This window comes from Dendrobates tinctorius, unplaced genomic scaffold, assembly GCF_039654945.1.
Source record: "Dendrobates tinctorius isolate UK_male_01 unplaced genomic scaffold, ASM3965494v1 ptg000096l, whole genome shotgun sequence".
Classification (NCBI taxonomy): Eukaryota; Metazoa; Chordata; class Amphibia; order Anura; family Dendrobatidae; genus Dendrobates; species Dendrobates tinctorius.
This window is the reverse complement of record NW_027361764.1, coordinates 1185814-1207482: the sequence shown is the minus strand read 5'-3', so window position 1 is coordinate 1207482 and position 21669 is coordinate 1185814.

Below are 21669 nucleotides of genomic sequence, written 5' to 3'. Positions count from 1 at the left end.
TATATCACACTGAGGAGAAGAGCGGCCATATTACTATATATATTACTTTATCACACTGAGGAGAAGGGCGGCCATATTACGATATATATTACTATATCACACTGAGGAGAAGGGAGGCCATATTACTATATATATTACTATATCACACTGAGGAGAAGGGCGGCCATATTACTATATATATTAATATATCACAATGAGGAGAAGGGAGGATATATTACTATATATATTACTATATCACACTGAGAAGAAGGGAGGCCATATTACTATATAAATTATATCAAACTGAGGAGAAGGGCGGACATATTACTATATATATTACTATATCACACTGAGGAGAAGGGAGGCCATATTACTATATATATTACTATCTCACACTGAGGAGAAGAGCGGCCATATTACTATATATATTACTATATCACACTGAGGAGAAGAGCGGCCATATTACGATATATATTACTATATCACACTGAGGAGAAGGGAGGCCATATTACTATATATATTACTATATCACACTGAGGAGAAGGGCGGCCATATTACTATATATATTACTATATCACACTGAGGAGAAAAGCGGCCATATTTTTATATCACACTGAGGAGGACGGCCATATTAGTATATATATTACTATATCACACTGAGAAGAAGGGAGGCCATATTACTATATATATTACTATATCACACTGAGGAGAAGGACGGCCATATTACTATATATATTACTATATCACACTCAGAAGAAGGGAGGCTATATTACTATATATATTACTATATCACACTGAGAAGAAGGGAGGCTATATTACTATATACATTACTATATCACACTGAGGAGAAGAGCGGCCATATTATTATATATATTATTATATCACACTGAGGAGAAGAGCGGCCATATTACTATATATATTACTATATCACACTGAGGAGAAGAGCTGCCATATTACTATATATATTACTATATCACACTGAGAAGAAGGGAGGCCATATGACTATATATATATATATATTACTATATCACACTGAGGAGAAGGGAGACCATATTACTATAAATATTACTATATCACACTGAAGAGAAGGGCGGCCATATTACTATATATATTACTATATCACACTGAGAAGAAGGGAGGCCATATTACTATATATATTACTATATCACACTGAGGAGAAGAGCAGCCATATTACTATATATATTAGTATATCACACTGAGGAGAAGGGTGGCCATATTACTATATATATATTACTACATCACACTGAGAAGAAGGGAGGCCATATTACTATATATATATTACTATATCACACTGAGGAGAAGGGCGGCCATATTACTATATATATTACTACATCACACTGAGAAGAAGGGAGGACATATTACTATATATATATTACTATATCACACTGAGGAGAAGGGCGGCCATATTACTATATATATTACTATATCACACTGAGAAGAAGGGAGGCCATATTAATATATATATATTACTATATGACACTGAGGAGAAGGGCGGCCATATTACTATATCACACTGAGGAGAAGGGCGGCCATATTACTATATATATTACTATATCACACTGAGGAGAAGGGCGGCCATATTACTATATCACACTGAGGAGAAGGGCGGCCATATTACTATATATATTACTATATCACACTGAGGAGAAGAGCGGCCATATTACTATATATATTGCTATATCACACTGAGGAGAAGAGCCGTCATATTACTATATATATTACTATATCACACTGAGGAGAAGAGCGGCCATATTACTATATATATTACTATATCACACTGGGAAGAAGGGAGGCCATATTGCTATATATATATTACTATATCACACTGAGTAGAAGGGAGACCATATTACTATATCACACTGAGGAGAATGGCGGCTATATTACTATATATATTACTATATCACACTGAGGAGAAGAGAGGCCATATTACTATATATATTACTATATCACACTGAGGAGAAGAGCGGCAATATTACTATATATATTACTATATCACACTGAGGAGAAGAGCGGCCATATTACTATATATATTACTATATCACACTGAGGAGAAAGGCGGCCATATTACTATATCACACTGAGGAAAAAAGCGGCCATATTACTATATCTATTACTATATCACACAGAGGAGAAGGGCGGCCATATTACTATATCTATTACTTTATCACACTGAGAAGAGCGGCCATATTACTATATCTATTACTATATCACACTGAGGAGAAGGGCGGCCATATTCCTATATATATTACTATATCACACTGAGGAGAAGGGCGGCCGTATTGCTATATATAACTATATCACACTGAGGAGAAGGGAGGCCATATTACTATATATATAACTATATCACACTAAAGAGAAGGGTGGCCATATTACTAAATATATTACTATATCACACTGTGAAGAAGGGCGGCCATATTACTAAATATATTACTATATTACACTGAGGAGAAGAGCGGCCATATTACTATATATATATTACTATATCACACTGAGGAGAAGGGCGGACATATTACTATATGTATTACTATATCACACTGAGGAGAAGGGCGGGCCATATTAAAATATATATTACTATATCACACTGAGGAGAAGGGCGGACATATTACTATATGTATTACTATATCACACTGAGGAGAAGGGCGGGCCATATTAAAATATATATTACTATATCACACTGAGAAGAAGGGCGGCCATATTACTATATATATTACTATATCACACTGAGGAGAACGGCGGCCATATTACTATATATAACTATATCACACTGAGGAGATGGGCGGCCATATTAATATATATATTACTATATCACACTGAGGAGAAGAGCGGCCATATTATTATATATATATTACTATATCACACTGAGGAGAAGGGCGGCCATATTACTATATATAACTATATCACACTGAGGAGAAGGGCGGCCATATTACTATATATAACTATATCACACTGAGGAGAAGGGTGGCCATATTACTATATATATTAATATATCACACTGAGAAGAAGGGCGGCCATATTACTATATGTATTACTATATCACACTGAGGAGAAGGGTGGCCATATTACTATATATAACTATATCACACTGAGGAGAAGGGCGGCCATATCAATATATATATTACTATATCACACTGAGGAGAAGAGCGGCCATATTACTAAATATATTACTATATCACACTGAGGAGAAGGGCGGCTATATTACTATATACATTACTATATCACACTGAGGAGAAGGGCGGCCATATTACTATATATAATTATATCACACTGAGAAGAAGGGCGGCCATATTACTATATATACTATATACACTCACTGGCCACTTTATTAGGTACACCTGTCCAACTGTGTGTTAAGACTTAATTTCTAATCTGCCAATCACATGGCGGCAACTCAGTGCATTTAGGCATGTAGACATGGTCAAGACAATCTCCTGCAGTTCAAACCGAGCATCAGTATGGGGAAGAAAGGTGATTTGAGTGCCTTTGAACGTGGCATGATTGTTGGTGCCAGAAGGGCTGGTCTGAGAATTTCAGAAACTGCTGATCTACTGGGATTTTCACGCACAACCATCTCTAGGGTTTACAGAGAATGGTCCGAAAAAGAAAAAAATCCAGTGAGCGGCAGTTCTGTGGCCGGAAATGCCTTGTTGATGCCAGAGGTCAGAGGAGAATGGGCAGACTGGTTCGAGCTGATAGAAAGGCAACAGTGACTCAAATTGCCACCCGTTACAACCAAGGTAGGCAGAAGAGCATCTCTGAACGCACAGTGCGTCGAACTTTGAGGCAGATGGGCTACAGCAGCAGAAGACCACACCGGGTACCACTCCGCTCAGCTAAGAACAGGAAACTGAGGCTACAATTTGCACAAGCTCATCGAAATTGGACAGTAGAAGATTGGAAAAACGTTGCCTGGTCTGATGAGTCTCGATTTCTGCTGCGACATTCGGATGGTAGGGTCAGAATTTGGTGTAAACAACATGAAAGCATGGATCCATCCTGCCTTGTATCAACGGTTCAGGCTGGTGGTGGTGGTGTCATGGTGTGGGGAATTTTTTCTTGGCACTCTTTGGGCCCCTTGGTACCAATTGAGCATCGTTTCAACGCCACAGCCTACCTGAGTATTGTTGCTGACCATGTCCATCCCTTTATGACCACAATGTACCCAACATCTGATGGCTACTTTCAGCAGGATAATGCGCCATGTCATAAAGCTCGAATCATCTCAGATTGGTTTCTTGAACATGACAATGAGTTCACTGTACTCAAATGGCCTCCTCAGTCACCAGATCTCAATCCAATAGAGCATCTTTGGGATGTGGTGGAACGGGAGATTCGCATCAGGGATGTGCAGCCGACAAATCTGCGCCAACTGTGTGATGCCATCATGTCAATATGGTCCAAAATCTCTGAGGAATGCTTCCAGCACCTTGTTGAATCTCTGCCACGAAGAATTGAGGCAGTTCTGAAGGCAAAAGGGGGTCCAACCCGTTACTAGCATGGTGTACCTAATAAAGTGGCCAGTGAGTGTATATAGTAATATGGCCACCCTTCTCCTCAGTGTGATATAGTAATATATATAGTAATATGGCCGCTCTACTCCTCAGTGTGATATAGTAATATATATAGTAATATGGCCGCCCTTCTCCTCAGTGTGATATATGAATATATATAGTAATATGGTCGCCCTTCTCCTCAGTGTGATATAGTAATATATATAGTAATATGGCCGCCCTTCTCAGTGTGATATAGTAATATATATAGTAATATGGCTGCTCTACTCCTCAGTGTGATATAGTAATATATATAGTAATATGCTCACCCTTCTCCTCAGTGTGATATAGTAATATATAAAGTAATATGGCCGCTCTTCTCCTCAGTGTGATATAGTAATTGATATAGCAATATGGCCGCCCTTCTCCTCAGTGTGATATATGAATATATATAGTAATATGGTCGCCCTTCTCCTCATTGTGATATAGTAATATATATAGTAATATGGCCTCCCTTCTCCTCAGTGTGATATAGTAATATATATATATTGTAATATGGCCGCCCTTCTCCTCAGTGTGATATAGTAATATATAAAGTAATATGGTCTTCCTTCTCCTCAGTGTGATATAGTAATATATATAGTAATATGGTCGCCCTTCTCAGTGTGATATTGTAATATACATAGTAATATGGCCGCCCTTCTCCTCAGTGTGATATAGTAATATATATAGTAATATGGCCACCCTTCTCCTCAGTGTGATATAGTTATATATATTAATATGGCCGCCCTTCTCCTCAGTGTGATATAGGAATATATATATAGTAATATGGCCGCTCTTCTCCTCAGTGTGATATAGTAATATATATATTAATATGGCCCGCCCTTCTCCTCAGTGTGATATAGTAATATATATAGTAATATGGCCACCCTTCTTCTCAGTGTGATATAGTTATATATAGTAATATGGCCGCCCTTCTCCTCAGTGTGATATAGTAATATATATAGTAATATGGCCCGCCCTTCTCCTCAGTGTGATATAGTAATATATATAGTATATATAGTAATATGGCCGCCCTTCTTCTCAGTGTGATATAGTTATATATAGTAATATGGCCGCCCTTCTCCTCAGTGTGATATAGTAATATATATAGTAATATGGCCCGCCCTTCTCCTCAGTGTGATTTAGTAATATATATAGTATATATATTAATATGGCCCGCCCTTCTCCTCAGTGTGATATAGTAATATACACTCACTGGCCACTTTATTAGGTACACCATGCTAGTAACGGGTTGGACCCCCTTTTGCCTTCAGAACTGCCTCAATTCTTCGTGGCAGAGATTCAACAAGGTGCTGGAAGCATTCCTCAGAGATTTTGGACCATATTGACATGATGGCATCACACAGTTGGCGCAGATTTGTCGGCTGCACATCCCTGATGCGAATCTCCCGTTCCACCTCATCCCAAAGATGCTCTATTGGATTGAGATCTGGTGACTGAGGAGGCCATTTGAGTACAGTGAACTCATTGTCATGTTCAAGAAACCAATCTGAGATGATTCGAGCTTTATGACATGGCGCATTATCCTGCTGAAAGTAGCCATCAGATGTTGGGTACATTGTGGTCATAAAGGGATGGACATGGTCAGCAACAATACTCAGGTAGGCTGTGGCGTTGCAACGATGCTCAATTGGTACCAAGGGGCCCAAAGAGTGCCAAGAAAAAATTCCCCACACCATGACACCACCACCACCAGCCTGAACCGTTGATACAAGGCAGGATGGATCCATGCTTTCATGTTGTTTACACCAAATTCTGACCCTACCATCCGAATGTCGCAGCAGAAATCGAGACTCATCAGACCAGGCAACGTTTTTCCAATCTTCTACTGTCCAATTTCGATGAGCTTGTGCAAATTGTAGCCTCAGTTTCCTGTTCTTAGCTGAGCGGAGTGGTACCCGGTGTGGTCTTCTGCTGCTGTAGCCCATCTGCCTCAAAGTTCGACGCACTGTGCGTTCAGAGATGCTCTTCTGCCTACCTTGGTTGTAACGGGTGGCAATTTGAGTCACTGTTGCCTTTCTATCAGCTCGAACCAGTCTGCCCATTCTCCTCTGACCTCTGGCATCAACAAGGCATTTCCGGCCACAGAACTGCCGCTCACTGGATTTTTTTCTTTTTCGGACCATTCTCTGTAAACCCTAGAGATGGTTGTGCGTGAAAATCCCAGTAGATCAGCAGTTTCTGAAATTCTCAGACCAGCCCTTCTGGCACCAACAATCATGCCACGTTCAAAGGCACTCAAATCACCTTTCTTCCCCATACTGATGCTCGGTTTGAACTGCAGGAGATTGTCTTGACCATGTCTACATGCCTAAATGCACTGAGTTGCCGCCATGTGATTGGCAGATTAGAAATTAAGTCTTAACACACAGTTGGACAGGTGTACCTAATAAAGTGGCCAGTGAGTGTATATTACTATATCACACTGAGGAGAAGAGCAGCCATATTACTATATATATTACTACATCACACTGAAGAGACGGGAGGCCATATTGCTATATCTATTACTTTATCACACTGAGGAGAACAGCGGCCATATTGCTATATATATATTACTATATCACACTGAGTAGAAGGGAGACCATATTACTATATCACACTGAGGAGAATGGCGGCTATATTACTATATATATTACTATATCACACTGAGGAGAATGGCGGCTATATTACTATATATATTACTATATCACACTGAGGAGAAGAGAGGCCATATTACTATATATATTACTATATCACACTGAGGAGAAGAGCGGCAATATTACTATATATATTACTATATCACACTGAGGAGAAGAGCGGCCATATTACTATATATATTACTATATCACACTGAGGAGAAAGGCGGCCATATTACTATATCACACTGAGGAAAAAAGCGGCCATATTACTATATCTATTACTATATCACACTGAGGAGAAGGGCGGCCATATTACTATATATATTACTATATCACACTGAGGAGAAGGGCGGCCGTATTGCTATATATAACTATATCACACTGAGGAGAAGGGAGGCCATATTACTATATATATAACTATATCACACTAAAGAGAAGGGTGGCCATATTACTAAATATATTACTATATCACACTGTGAAGAAGGGCGGCCATATTACTAAATATATTACTATATCACACTGAGGAGAAGAGCGGCCATATTACTATATATATATTACTATATCACACTGAGGAGAAGGGCGGACATATTACTATATGTATTACTATATCACACTGAGGAGAAGGGCGGGCCATATTAAAATATATATTACTATATCACACTGAGGAGAAGGGCGGACATATTACTATATGTATTACTATATCACACTGAGGAGAAGGGCGGGCCATATTAAAATATATATTACTATATCACACTGAGAAGAAGGGCGGCCATATTACTATATATATTACTATATCACACTGAGGAGAACGGCGGCCATATTACTATATATAACTATATCACACTGAGGAGAAGGGCGGCCATATTAATATATATATTACTATATCACACTGAGGAGAAGAGCGGCCGTATTATTATATATATATTACTATATCACACTGAGGAGAAGGGCGGCCATATTACTATATATAACTATATCACACTGAGGAGAAGGGTGGCCATATTACTATATATAACTATATCACACTGAGGAGAAGGGTGGCCATATTACTATATATATTAATATATCACACTGAGAAGAAGGGCGGCCATATTACTATATGTATTACTATATCACACTGAGGAGAAGGGCGGCCATATTACTATATATAACTATATCACACTGAGGAGAAGGGCGGCCATATCAATATATATATTACTATATCACACTGAGGAGAAGAGCGGCCATATTACTAAATATATTACTATATCACACTGAGGAGAAGGGCGGCTATATTACTATATACATTACTATATCACACTGAGGAGAAGGGCGGCCATATTACTATATATAACTATATCACACTGAGAAGAAGGGCGGCCATATTACTATATATACTATATATATTACTATATCACACTGAGGAGAAGGGCGGGCCATATTAATATATATACTATATATATTACTATATCACACTGAGGAGAAGGGCGGGCCATATTACTATATATATTACTATATCACACTGAGGAGAAGGGCGGCCATATTACTATATATAACTATATCACACTGAGAAGAAGGGCGGCCATATTACTATATATACTATATATATTACTATATCACACTGAGGAGAAGGGCGGGCCATATTACTATATATATTACTATATCACACTGAGGAGAAGGGCGGCCATATTACTATATATAACTATATCACACTGAGAAGAAGGGTGGCCATATTACTATATATATTACTATATCACACTGAGGAGAAGGGCGGGCCATATTAATATATATATTACTATATCACACTGAGGAGAAGAGCGGCCATATTACTATATATATATTACTATATCACACTGAGGAGAAGGGCGGCCATATTACTATATATAACTATATCACACTGAGAAGAAGGGCGGCCATATTACTATATATATTACTATATCACACTGAGGAGAAGGGCGGGCCATATTAATATATATATTACTATATCACACTGAGGAGAAGAGCGGCCATATTACTATATATATTCCTATATCACACTGAGGAGAAGGGCGGCCATATTAATATATATAACTATATCACACTGAGGAGAAGGGTGGCCATATTACTATATATATTACTATATAACACTGAGGAGAAGGGCGGCCATATTACTATGTATATTACAATATCACACTGAGAAGGGCGACCATATTACTATATATATTACTATATCACACTGAGGAGAAGGGAGGCCATATCCTATATATATTACTATATCACACTGAGGAGAAGGAAGACCATATTACTTTATATATTACTATATCACACTGAGGAGAAGGGCGGCCATATTACAATATATATATATTACTATATCACACTGAGGAGAAGGGAGGCCATATTACTATATATATTACTATATCACAATGAGGAGAAGGGCGACCATATTACTATATATATTCATATATCACACTGAGGAGAAGGGCGGCCATATTGCTATATCAATTACTATATCACACTGAGGAGAAGAGCGGCCATATTACTTTATATATTACTATATCACACTGAGGAGAAGGGTGAGCATATTACTATATATATTACTATATCACACTGAGGAGTAGAGCAGCCATATTACTATATATATTACTATATCACACTGAGAAGGGCGGCCATATTACTATATATATTACTATATCACACTGAGGAGAAGGGCGACCATATTACTATATATATTCATATATCACACTGAGGAGAAGGGCGGCCATATTACTATATATATTACTATATCACACTGAGGAGTAGAGCGGCCATATTACTATATATATTACTATATCACACTGAGGAGAAGGGTGGCCATATTACTATATATATTACTATATCACACTGAGGAGAAGAGCAGCCATATTACTATATATATTACTACATCACACTGAAGAGACGGGAGGCCATATTGCTATATCTATTACTTTATCACACTGAGGAGAACAGCGGCCATATTACTATATATATTGCTATATCACACTGAGGAGAAGGGTGGCCATATTACTATATATATTACTATATCACACTGAGGAGAAGGGTGGCCATGTTACTATATATATTACTATATCACACTGAGGAGAAGGGCGGGCCATATTAATATATATATTACTATATCACACTGAGGAGAAGGGCGGGCCATATTAATATATATATTACTATATCACACTGAGGAGAAGGGGGGCCATATTACTATATATAACTATATCACACTGAGGAGAATGGTGGCCATATTACTATATATATTACTATATCACACTGAGAAGGTCGACCATATTACTATATGTATTACTATATCACACTGAGGAGAAGGTAGGCCATATTACTATATATATTACTATATCACACTGAGGAGAAGAGCGGCCATATTACTATATATATTACTATATCACACTGAGGAGAAGGGTGGCCATATTACTATATATATTACTATATCACACTGAGGAGAAGAGCAGCCATATTACTATATATATTACTACATCACACTGAAGAGACGGGAGGCCATATTGCTATATCTATTACTTTATCACACTGAGGAGAACAGCGGCCATATTACTATATATATTGCTATATCACACTGAGGAGAAGGGTGGCCATATTACTATATATATTACTATATCACACTGAGGAGAAGGGTGGCCATGTTACTATATATATTACTATATCACACTGAGGAGAAGGGCGGGCCATATTAATATATATATTACTATATCACACTGAGGAGAAGGGCGGGCCATATTAATATATATATTACTATATCACACTGAGGAGAAGGGGGGCCATATTACTATATATAACTATATCACACTGAGGAGAATGGTGGCCATATTACTATATATATTACTATATCACACTGAGAAGGTCGACCATATTACTATATGTATTACTATATCACACTGAGGAGAAGGTAGGCCATATTACTATATATATTACTATATCACACTGAGGAGAAGGGCGGCCATATTACTATATATATATATTACTATATCACACTGAGGAGAAGGGCGGCCATATTACTATATATATTACTATATCACACTGAGGAGAAGGGAGGCCATATTACTATATATATTCATATATCACACTGAGGAGAAGGGAGGACATATTACTATATATATTACTATATCACACTGAGGAGAAGGGCGGCCATATTACTATATATATATTACTATATCACACTGAGGAGAAGGCGTCCATATTACTATATATATTACTATATCACACTGAGGAGAAGGGTGACCCTATTACTATATATATTCATATATCACACTGAGGAGAAGGGCGGCCATATTGCTATATCTATTACTATATCACACTGAGGAGAAGAGCGGCCATATTACTATATCTACTACTATATCACACTGAGGAGAAGAGCGGCCATATTACTATATATATATTACTATATCACACTGAGAAGAGCGACCATATTACTATATATATTACTATATCACACTGAGGAGAAGGGCGGCCATATTACTATATATATTACTATATCACACTGAGGAGAAGGGAGGCCATATTACTATATATTACTATATCACACTGAGGAGAAGAGCGGCCATATTGCTATATGTATTACTATATCACACTGAGGAGAAGGGCGGTCTTATTTCTATATATATTACTATATCACACTGAGGAGAAGGACGGCCATATTACTATATATATTACTATATCACACTGAGGAGAAGAGCGGCCATATTACTATATGTATTACTATATCACACTGAGAAGGGCGGCCATATTACTATATATATTACTATGTCACACTGATGAGAAGGGCGGTCATATTACTATATATATATTACTGTTGTGAGTTCATTTTCCCCTTCACCGTGGATGTCTGATGAACTCCCTCTTCTGGTGAAGGAAGGTAGTGAGGCTGATTACCAAACACCTGTTCTGGTAGATGATGACTGGGTAACAGGAACTGCTGACTGGATATAAGGCAGCCGACGCCCTTCTGAGTCGCTGGTGATTTCTCTGCTGGATTCTTGGAGACCAGTCTGATTCTTGCTTCCCAAAGATAAGTTTTTGCTCTGCTATTGAACTTATTAGTTTTGTTTTGTTTACCTTGTTTTTTGGAGTTCAGCCATCCCTGGTCGGGGGTGTGTTGAGTTCCATTTTTGTCTCTGGTCAGTTTGTCTCTTTGCTCTGTCTTCATAATTTACCTGAGTGCTGATATAGTCATTTTGAAGTCCTAGCGACTTCAGGGCCTGTTTTTCCTATCAGTCGGTTGGGACATTTTTTGGCAGGGTTTTTTGCGGATTGCAGACAGCAGTTTTTCTATCCTGTCCTTTTTAGTTAGCTTGGGCCCCATCGTTTGCTCAGCCTATCTTTCCATCTGTGTTAGTGTTTTCATCTTGCATCACCGTCATTATATGTTGGGGGCTGCCTATTGCTTTGGGGTCTGCTCTGGGGCAGTTTAGATTTCCCCTTTCTTTCTTTAGGCCTATTTAGTTCTCCGGCTGTGATCGAGGGGTCTAGGGCATCGTAGGAACCCCCCACGGCTACTGTTAGTTGTGGATAGGATCAGGGGTCTGCAATCCGATAGCTACCAACCTCTCCGGTTTTCTGGCAGCTCTCTTTCGGAAGGGTTTGTCAGAAACTGTAAAAGATACTATGGTGGGATTTCCTGTTCCCTCTGGTCTTGACGATTCTATGTCATTAGCCATTCAGGTTGATCGGCGTTTGCGTGAACGCAAAACCGCATGAGAGGTGTTGCCACCTGTTGAACAAATGTCTGAACCTATGCAATGTGATAGAGTTTTGTCTGGGGCGCAGCGTCAGGAGTTCAGAAGGCGTAATAAGCTGTGTTTCTTCTGTGGTGATGCCTTGCATATCATTTCTGTCTGCCCTAAACGAGAGAAACGTTTTGCATACACATTTGCTGTGGGTGGTGTTCAACCTAAGTTTCTTCTGATAATTACTCTGGTCTGCTCCCTGTCCACATTTTCCGCTAAGGCTTTTGTGGATTCGGGAGCAGCTCTGAACCTGATGGACTTGGATTTTGCTAAACGTTGTGGATTTCCTATGACACCTCTGTGGACGCCTATCCCTTTGAGGGGTATTGATGCTACTCCTTTGGCGAAGAATAAACCTCAGTTTTGGACCCAGGTGGTAATGCGGGTCGCCCCAGACCATCAAGAGAATTGCAGATTTTTGGTGTTGCATAATTTGCATGATACCATTGTTCTGGGGTTTCCCTGGTTGCAAATCCATAATCCAGTTTTGGATTGGAAATCTGTGTTTGTGGTGAGTTGGGGTTGTCGGTGTGCCCTTAGTGATGCTCCTGTTTTCTCCACCTCTCCCTAGTCGTATGATGTTCCTGACTATTTGGCTGATTTTTATGATGTATTTAGTGAGAATTAGTCTGCGTCTTTGCCTCCTCATAGGAGTTATGACTGTGCAATTGAGCTGATCCCTGGGTGTAAATTTCCCAAGGGTCGACTTTTCAATTTATCTGTACCCGAGCACGAGGCTATGCGATCCTATATTAAGGAGTCGCTGGAGAAGGGTCAAATTAGACCATCCTCTTCACCCTTAGGTGCTGGGTTTTTTTTCGTGGCTAAGAAAGATGGTTCATTAAGGCCTTGTATTGACTATCGTTCCCTCAACAAAATTACTGTTAAATATCAGTATCCGTTACCCCTGATTTCTGATCTATTCTCCAGAGTTAAAGGTGCTTGCTGGTGTACAAAGCTTGACCTCAGGGGGCGTATAATCTTATTCGCATTAAGCATGGGGATGAATGGAAGACGGCGTTTAATACTCCGGAGGGACATTTTGAGTACCTGGTGATGCCTTTTGGGCTCACTAATGCCCCTTCTGTCTTTCAGTGCTTCATGAATGATATTTTCCGAGACTTGGTGGATAAATTTTTGATCATCTATCTGGATGATATTTTGATTTTTTCCAAGGATTGGGACTCTCATGTGGAACATGTTCGGACTGTGTTCCGGATTTTGAGGGAGAATTCCCTGTATGTCAAGGGATCGAAATGCCTTTTTGGTGTACAGAAGATTTCATTTTTGGGATTTATTTTGTCTCCGTTAACTATTGAAATGGACCCGGTCAAGGTACAGGCCATTTATGATTGGGCTCAGCCCACTTCTTTGAAGGCCCTCCAGAAGTTTTTGGGTTTTGCTAATTTTCATCGTAAATTTATAGCTAATTTTTCTGGTATTGCCAAACCATTGACTGATTTGATTAAGAAGGGTGCTGATGTGCTGAATTGGTCTCCGGAGGCTGTTTCTTCCTTTCAGGGGCTGAAGCGAAGGTTCACTTCTGCTCCAGTTTTGCGGCAACCTGATGTCTCATTCCCGTTTCAGGTAGAGGTGGACGCTTCTGAGATTGGTGCAGGAGCTGTTTTGTCCCAAAAAGATCCTGTAACATCTAAAATGAATCCCTGTGCTTTCTTTTCCCGAAAGTTCTCCCCATCCGAACGTAACTATGATGTGGGGAATCGGGAACTGCTAGCCATGAAATGGGCATTTGAGGAGTGGAGACATTGGTTGGAGGGAGCTAAACATCAAGTCGTGGTCCTTACTGACCACAAGAATTTGATTTACCTGGAGTCGGCCAAACGCTTGAATCCTAGACAGGCTAGGTGGGCCTTGTTTTTCACACGTTTTGATTTTGTGGTCTCTTTTCTTCCGGGCACTAAGAATGTCAAGGCAGACGCCCTCTCTAGGAGTTTCTTTGATGATTCTCCTGTTGTGTCCAAGCCTGCTACCATCTTAGGTGAGGGGGTAGTTCTTTCTGCCATCTCGCCCGATTTGAGACGTGCTCTGGAAGAGTTTCAGGAGGACAAACCTGAGCGTTGTCCCAGTGGAAAGTTGTATGTTCCTGACCAGTGGAGGAAGAGAGTGATGTGTGAAGTTCATTGCTCTGCATTGGCTGGTCATCCAGGTATTTTTGGTACTAGAGATCTGGTGAGTCGATCTTTTTGGTGGCCCGCCTTGTCTCGTGATGTCAGAAATTTTGTGCAGTCCTGTGGGACTTGCTCCCGGTCTAAACCTTGTTCTCGCTCTAGTGGCTTGTTGATGCCTTTGCCGGTGCCCAGGAGGCCATGGACCCATATTTCAATGGATTTTATCTCTGATATGCCTGTCTCTCAGAGAATGACTGTTATTTGGTGATTTGTGATAGATTCTCTAAGATGGTCCATCTTGTACCACTCCCTAAGTTGCCATCTTCCTCTGAGTTGGTGCCCTTGTTTTTGCAACAGGTGGTTCGCTTGCACGGGATTCCTGAGAACATTGTATCTGACAGAGGAGTTCAGTTTGTGTCTAGATTTTGGAGGACTTTCTGTTCCAAGCTGGGAATTCAGTTGTCCTTCTCCTCTGCGTTTCACCCTCAGACCAATGGGCAGACGGAGAGAACAAACCAGACTTTGGAGTCGTATTTGAGATGTTTTATTTCTGCCGATCATGATGATGGGGTTTCATTTTTGCCCTTGGCCGAATTTGCTTTAAATAATAGAGCTAGTTCTGCCACTTTGATGTCACTTTTTTTTGTAACTTTGGTTTTCACCCCCGATTTTCTTCAGGGCAGGTGGAGCCTTCTGCCTGCCCAGGTGTTGACACTGTGGTGGAGAGAATGCACCAGATCTGGGACCAAGTAGTGGATAAGTTGTCTCTCTCCCAGGAAAAAGGCCAAGCGGTTTTCCAACCAGCGTAGGACCGTTGGTCCCCAGTTTAAGGTGGGTGATATGGTTTGGTTGTCATCAAAAAATATCGCTATGAAGGTGGCTTCTCCTAAGTTTAAGCCTAGATTTATTGGACCTTACAAGATTTTGGAGATTATTAATCCGGTCTCTTTTTGGTTGGCTCTTCCTGTCACATTTAAAATTCATAATGTGTTTCATAAGTCCTTGTTCAAGAGGTTTGTTGAACCAGTAGTTCCTGTGGTGGCACCTCCTGACCCTATATTGGTTGAAGGTAACATGGAATATGAGGTAGAGAAGATACTGGATTCCCGTCTGGCTAGACGGAGACTCCAGTATTTGGTTAAGTGGAAGGGTTATGGTCAGGAAGATAATTCCTGGGTCTCTGCCTCTGATATTCATGCCGAAAGATTGGTGCGTGCCTTTCATCGGGCTCACCCGGATCGCCCTGGTGGCATGAATGAGGGTTCGGTGACCCCTCCTCAAGGGGGAGGTACTGTTGTGAGTTCATTTTTCCCTTCACCATTGAGGTCTGAAGAACTCCCTCCTCTAGTGAAGGAAGGTAGTGAGACTGATTACCAAACACCTGGGCAGCTAGATGATGACTGGGTGGCTGGAATTGAGGACTGGATATAAGGCTGCCGACGCCCTTCTTCCTGGCTGGTGATTTTCCTGCTGGATTCTTGGAGACCAGTCTGATTCCTGCATCTCAAAGCTAAGTTTTTCTGCTCTGCTTTGTACTCTTCAGTTTTGTTTTTGTTTTTCCTTGTTTTTTGGGAGTTCTGCCATCCCCGGCCGGGGGTGAGCTGAATTCCATTTTTGTCTCTGATCTGTTGTTATTTTGCTCTGTCTTCAGAATATACCTGAGTGCTGATATAGTCTTTTGAAGCCTAGCGACTTCAGGGCCTGTTTTTCCTATCAGTCGGTTGGCTCATTTTGATAGGGTTTTTGCGGATGGCAGACAGCAGCTTTCCTATCCTGTCCTATGTAGTTAGCTTGGGCCCCATCATTTGCTCAACCTATCTTTCTATCTGTGTTAGTGTTTTCATCTTGCTTCACCGTCATTATATGTTGGGGGCTGCCTATTGCTTTGGGGTCTGCTCTGGGGCAGTTTAGTTTTTCCCCTTTCTGTCTTTAGGCTATATAGTTCTCCGGCTGTGATCGAGGGGTCTAGGGCACCGTAGGAACACCCCACGGCTACTGCTAGTTGTTGTGGATAGGTTCAGGGGTCTGCAATCCGATAGCTGCCAACCTCTCTGGTTTTTCTGGACTTAGCTGGTCTTTTGTTTTTTCCTCCTTCGGTGACTCATCATAACACAGGGGTCTGCAATCCGATAGCTACCAACCTCTCCGGTTTTCTGGACTTAGCTTGTATTTTTGTTTGTTCCTCCTTCGGTAACTCATTCATAACATATTACTATATCACACTGAGAAGAAGGATGGCCATATTACTATATATATTACTATATCACACTGAGAAGGGCGGCCATATTACTATATATATATTACTATATCACACTGAGGAGAAGGGCGACCATATTACTATATATACTACTATATCACACTGAGAAGAAGGGCGGCCATATTACTATATATATTACTATATCGCAGCCTATATAGTCTAAACATCCCCCTGCGTTGCCTGTATTGGAGTGTTAATTCTTGGAGCTGCCTCTTTCTTTGTTCTTTGGAAAGGCTTCTACATGCCGTGGGGTGAATGTAATGTTACGTAAGATATGATATTGCTTCGCTGGAACATTCCAGAATCCCATTATTGCCACTCCACTGATGATATTGTAGCCTGTCACAGCTGCAGATGTGATCCTCCTCCCCCCTTAGCAGCTGTGTGTGTCCTTTCTGCCTGCAGCTCTGTGAAACCTGAGACTCCAGTGCGGATTCTCTCTCTCTTCACCCCCCTCCCTACACAGGCAGGGGGAAGAATGTCTTTGTTTGAAGCCATGAGGCCAGTTCAGTTTTGTGAAATATTAAAAGAAGCCTAGCGCGGACTCCGGTCGCGACAGAAAAATTAAACGGACATTTCTGTGATATGCGCTGATCCAGCTTCCCTACGGTGGCTCTTGCGAAGTTCTAGCAACCCCAGAAACTGAGATATGGATTACTCCCAAACGGTGTAACGGAACTACGGCATGTTTGGTTTTAATTATTGTATTGAATCAACTGCAAAAAAATGATACCATGTGCTTGTCAATATGCGTTACCCTCGGTGAGATATAATCATTAGAAGTTTTTTGTTAGATTGTAACTTAGAGAAAGGTGGGCTGTCCCACTCCAGACTGCCCCTTTTGTGATGTCACACAGCAGAGTCTATAAGGCATTCCCTCCCTGGGGTTAGGCAGTCAAGCTGGAGGTTTTGTTGCCAAAAGGACCCCCCAGATGCAGGGAGACGTGTGGCTTGCTGCCCCTCCCCCAGCCACATGGCTTGCCTAAAGACCATAAAGCAACTGTAAGTGTTGATCTATGTTAATTCCCTTTTATTTTATATTTGCAGTGTACATACCTAATGTCTCAACTTTGTAAAATCGTTTTATCTTTGTAATCACTGCCCCCCTTTGGGAAATAAATCATAAAATTTATCAGTCTGTCTTCATGCTCTAAGAAACGAACTTAAGCGCCTTAAGATAATTACGCTACTGATTGGGTTGGCTTCGAACCCCTCTATTAAGTCTATAACTTAAGCAGAGAAATCTGGAGCTGGTGGCGGCGTGGTGTGTTTTGGTTGGTTGGGCTAGCTGGCAGTGACGGAAGGGCGTTATATGCTGATTGGGTGGCTGCGGCCAAAGCATTGATAATTCCCTCACTGCAGCGGCCTGATCGCCTGTGCACAACAAGCAGCCCGTCCAGTGACTAATTATCCTAGGTGTAGGTCCCTGACAGACCTGAGGATAAGGGGGCACCAGAGAGCTGCGAGTTCCAAAGTGGAACTGAGAAAGTGGAATATACATAACTCCCCGCAGTTTGTGGAAGGTTGTTATCAGTGGTGGGGCATCCAAAATAACCCCCCTGCGATAAACTGTTAGGGCAAGACTAGCTTGCTGTTTTTTTGTCACATGGTGCCAGCAGTGGGATAACTAAGATAAGCCCCACTGTGCCTGTGATAGCCGTGTGCCAGCAGTGTGTCACGTCCCTCTGTCCACTGATATACCTGTGTCAGCGGTGGGTTTGTGACAGTGATAAATTGTTTGCCCCCTTCCTGATTTTGTATTCTTTTGCATGTTTGTCACTTAAATATTTCCGATCACCAAACAAATGTAAATATAAGCCAAAAATAACACAAATGACACAAAACGCAGTTTATAAATGAAGGTCTTTATTATTAAGGGAAAAAGAAATCCAAACCTACAGAGCCCTGTGTAAAAAAGTGATCCCCCAATAAAAAAACAAAAACATAAATTAACTGTGGTTTATCAAATCTTTCAAAGACAAGTTCAAATTACCTAGGCACAACCAAGCTTGCCACAGCTGTTCTAAATCAATAAATCACTTATATGAGACATGTCCGATAATGTGAACTAGACTCAAAGATCCTCAAAAGCTAGACATCATACCGTGAGCCAAAAAAAATCTGGAACAAATGAGAAACAACGTACCTGAGATCTGCCAGTCTGGAAAAGGTGATAAAGCCATTTCTAAAGCTTTGGGACTCCAGCAAACCACAGTGAGAGCCATTATCCACAAATGGCAGAAGCATGGAACAGTGGTGAACTTTTCCAAGAGTGGCCAGCTGACCAAAATTATCCCAAGAGCACAGTGATGACTCATCCAAGAAATCACAAAAGACCCCACAACAACATCCAAAGAATGGCAGGCCTCACTTGCCTCAGTTAAGGTCAGTTGTTCATGACTCCACCATAAAAAAGAGACTGGGAAAAAATGACCTGCATGGCAGAGTTCCAAGACAAAAACCACTGCTGAGCAATAGGAACATAAAGGCTCCTCGCAGTTTTGCCAGAAAACATCTTGATGATCCACAATACTTTTGGGAGAATATTCTATGGATTGATGAGACAAAAGTTAAACTTTTTGGAAGGTTTGTGTCCATTTACTTCTGGCATAGAAGTGACCCAGGATTTCAGAAAAGAAACATCAAACCAACAATAAAATATGGTGGTGGTAGTGTGATGGTCTGGGGCTGTTATGCTGTATCAGGACCTGGAAGACTTGCTGTGGTAAATGGAACCATGAATTCTGCTGTCTACCAAAAAATCCTGAAGGGGAATGTAGAATCATAGAATCGTAGAGTTGGAAGGGACCTCCTGGGCCATCTGGTCCAACCCCCTGCTCAAAGCAGGATTCGCTAAATCATCCCAGTCAGATGTCTGTCCAGCCTCTGTTTGAAGACTTCCATTGAAGGAGAACTCACCACTTCTCGTGGCAGCTTGTTCCACTCATTGATCACTCTAACTGTCAAAAAGTTTTTTCTATATCTAATCTGTGTCTCCTCCCATTCAGTTTCATCCCATTGCTTCTAGTCTTTCCTTGTGCGAATGAGAATAAAGTTGATCCTTCTACAATGTGACAGCCCTTTAGATATTTGTAGACAGCTATTAAGTCTCCTCTCAGTCTTCTCTTTTGCAAACTAAACATTCCCAAATCCTGCAACCTTTCCTCATAAGACAGGGTTTGCAGACCGGTCACCATTCTGGTCGCTCTTTTCTGAACTTGCTCCAGTTTGTTGATGTCTTTTTTAAAATGTGGTGCCCAAAACTGGACACAATATTCCAGATGAGGTCTGACCAAAGAGGAGTAGAGGGAAATAATGACTTCACGTGATCTAGACTGTATGCTTCTGTTAATACATCCTAGAATTGCATTTGCCTTTTTTGCTGCTGCATCACACTGTTGACTCATATTCAGTCTGTGATCTATAAGTATGCCCAAGTCTTTTTCACATGTGCTGTTGCTTAGCCCTATTCCTCCCATTCTGTATATGCTTTTTTCATTTTTATTGCCCAGATGTAGTACTTTGCATTTTTCCCTGTTAAAAACCATTCTGTTTGTTGCTGCCCACTTCTCCAGTTTATTTATATCTTTTTGAATCCTCTCTCTCTCTTCTCTAGTATTAGCTATCCCTCCTAGCTTTGTGTCATCAGCAAATTTAATCAGTTTACCCTCAATTCCTTCATCTAAATCATTGATAAAGATGTTGAACAATACAGGGCCCAGGACAGAGCCCTGTGGTACCCCACTTGAGACATTCTTCCAACTGGATGTGCAGCCATTTACGACCACTCTTTGGGTCCGATCACTAAGCCAATTATGAATCCACCTAACAGTTGCCTTGTCCATTCCATACTTAGTCATTTTTTCAATAAGGATTGTATGAGATACTTTGTCAAATGCTTTGCTGAAGTCAAGATATACTATATCTACAGCATTTCCTTGATCCACCCTATCAGTGATTCCATCATAGAAGGAAATTTAAGTTAGTCTGACATGACTTATTAGTTACAAACCCATGCTGACTCTGTTTAATCACTTCATTCTTATCCAGGTATTGACATACATGTTGTTTAATAATTTGTTCAAAGATCTTTCCTGGTATAGAAGTCAGACTCACCGGCCTATAGTTGCCTGGGTCCACCTTCTTCCCCTTTTGGAAGATAGGAACAACATTTGCTCTTCTCCAGTCTTCTGGGACTTCTCCTGTTCTCCAAGAATTTTCAAAGATTATGGAGAGGGGTTCAGAAATTTCTTCTGCTATCTCCTTCAGTACTCTGGGGTGTAATTCATCTGGACCTGGTGACTTGAATTCATTTAGGTTAGCTAAGTGTTTCCTCACTATCTTTCTGTTTATAGATATCCTGGATTCTTCTATTCC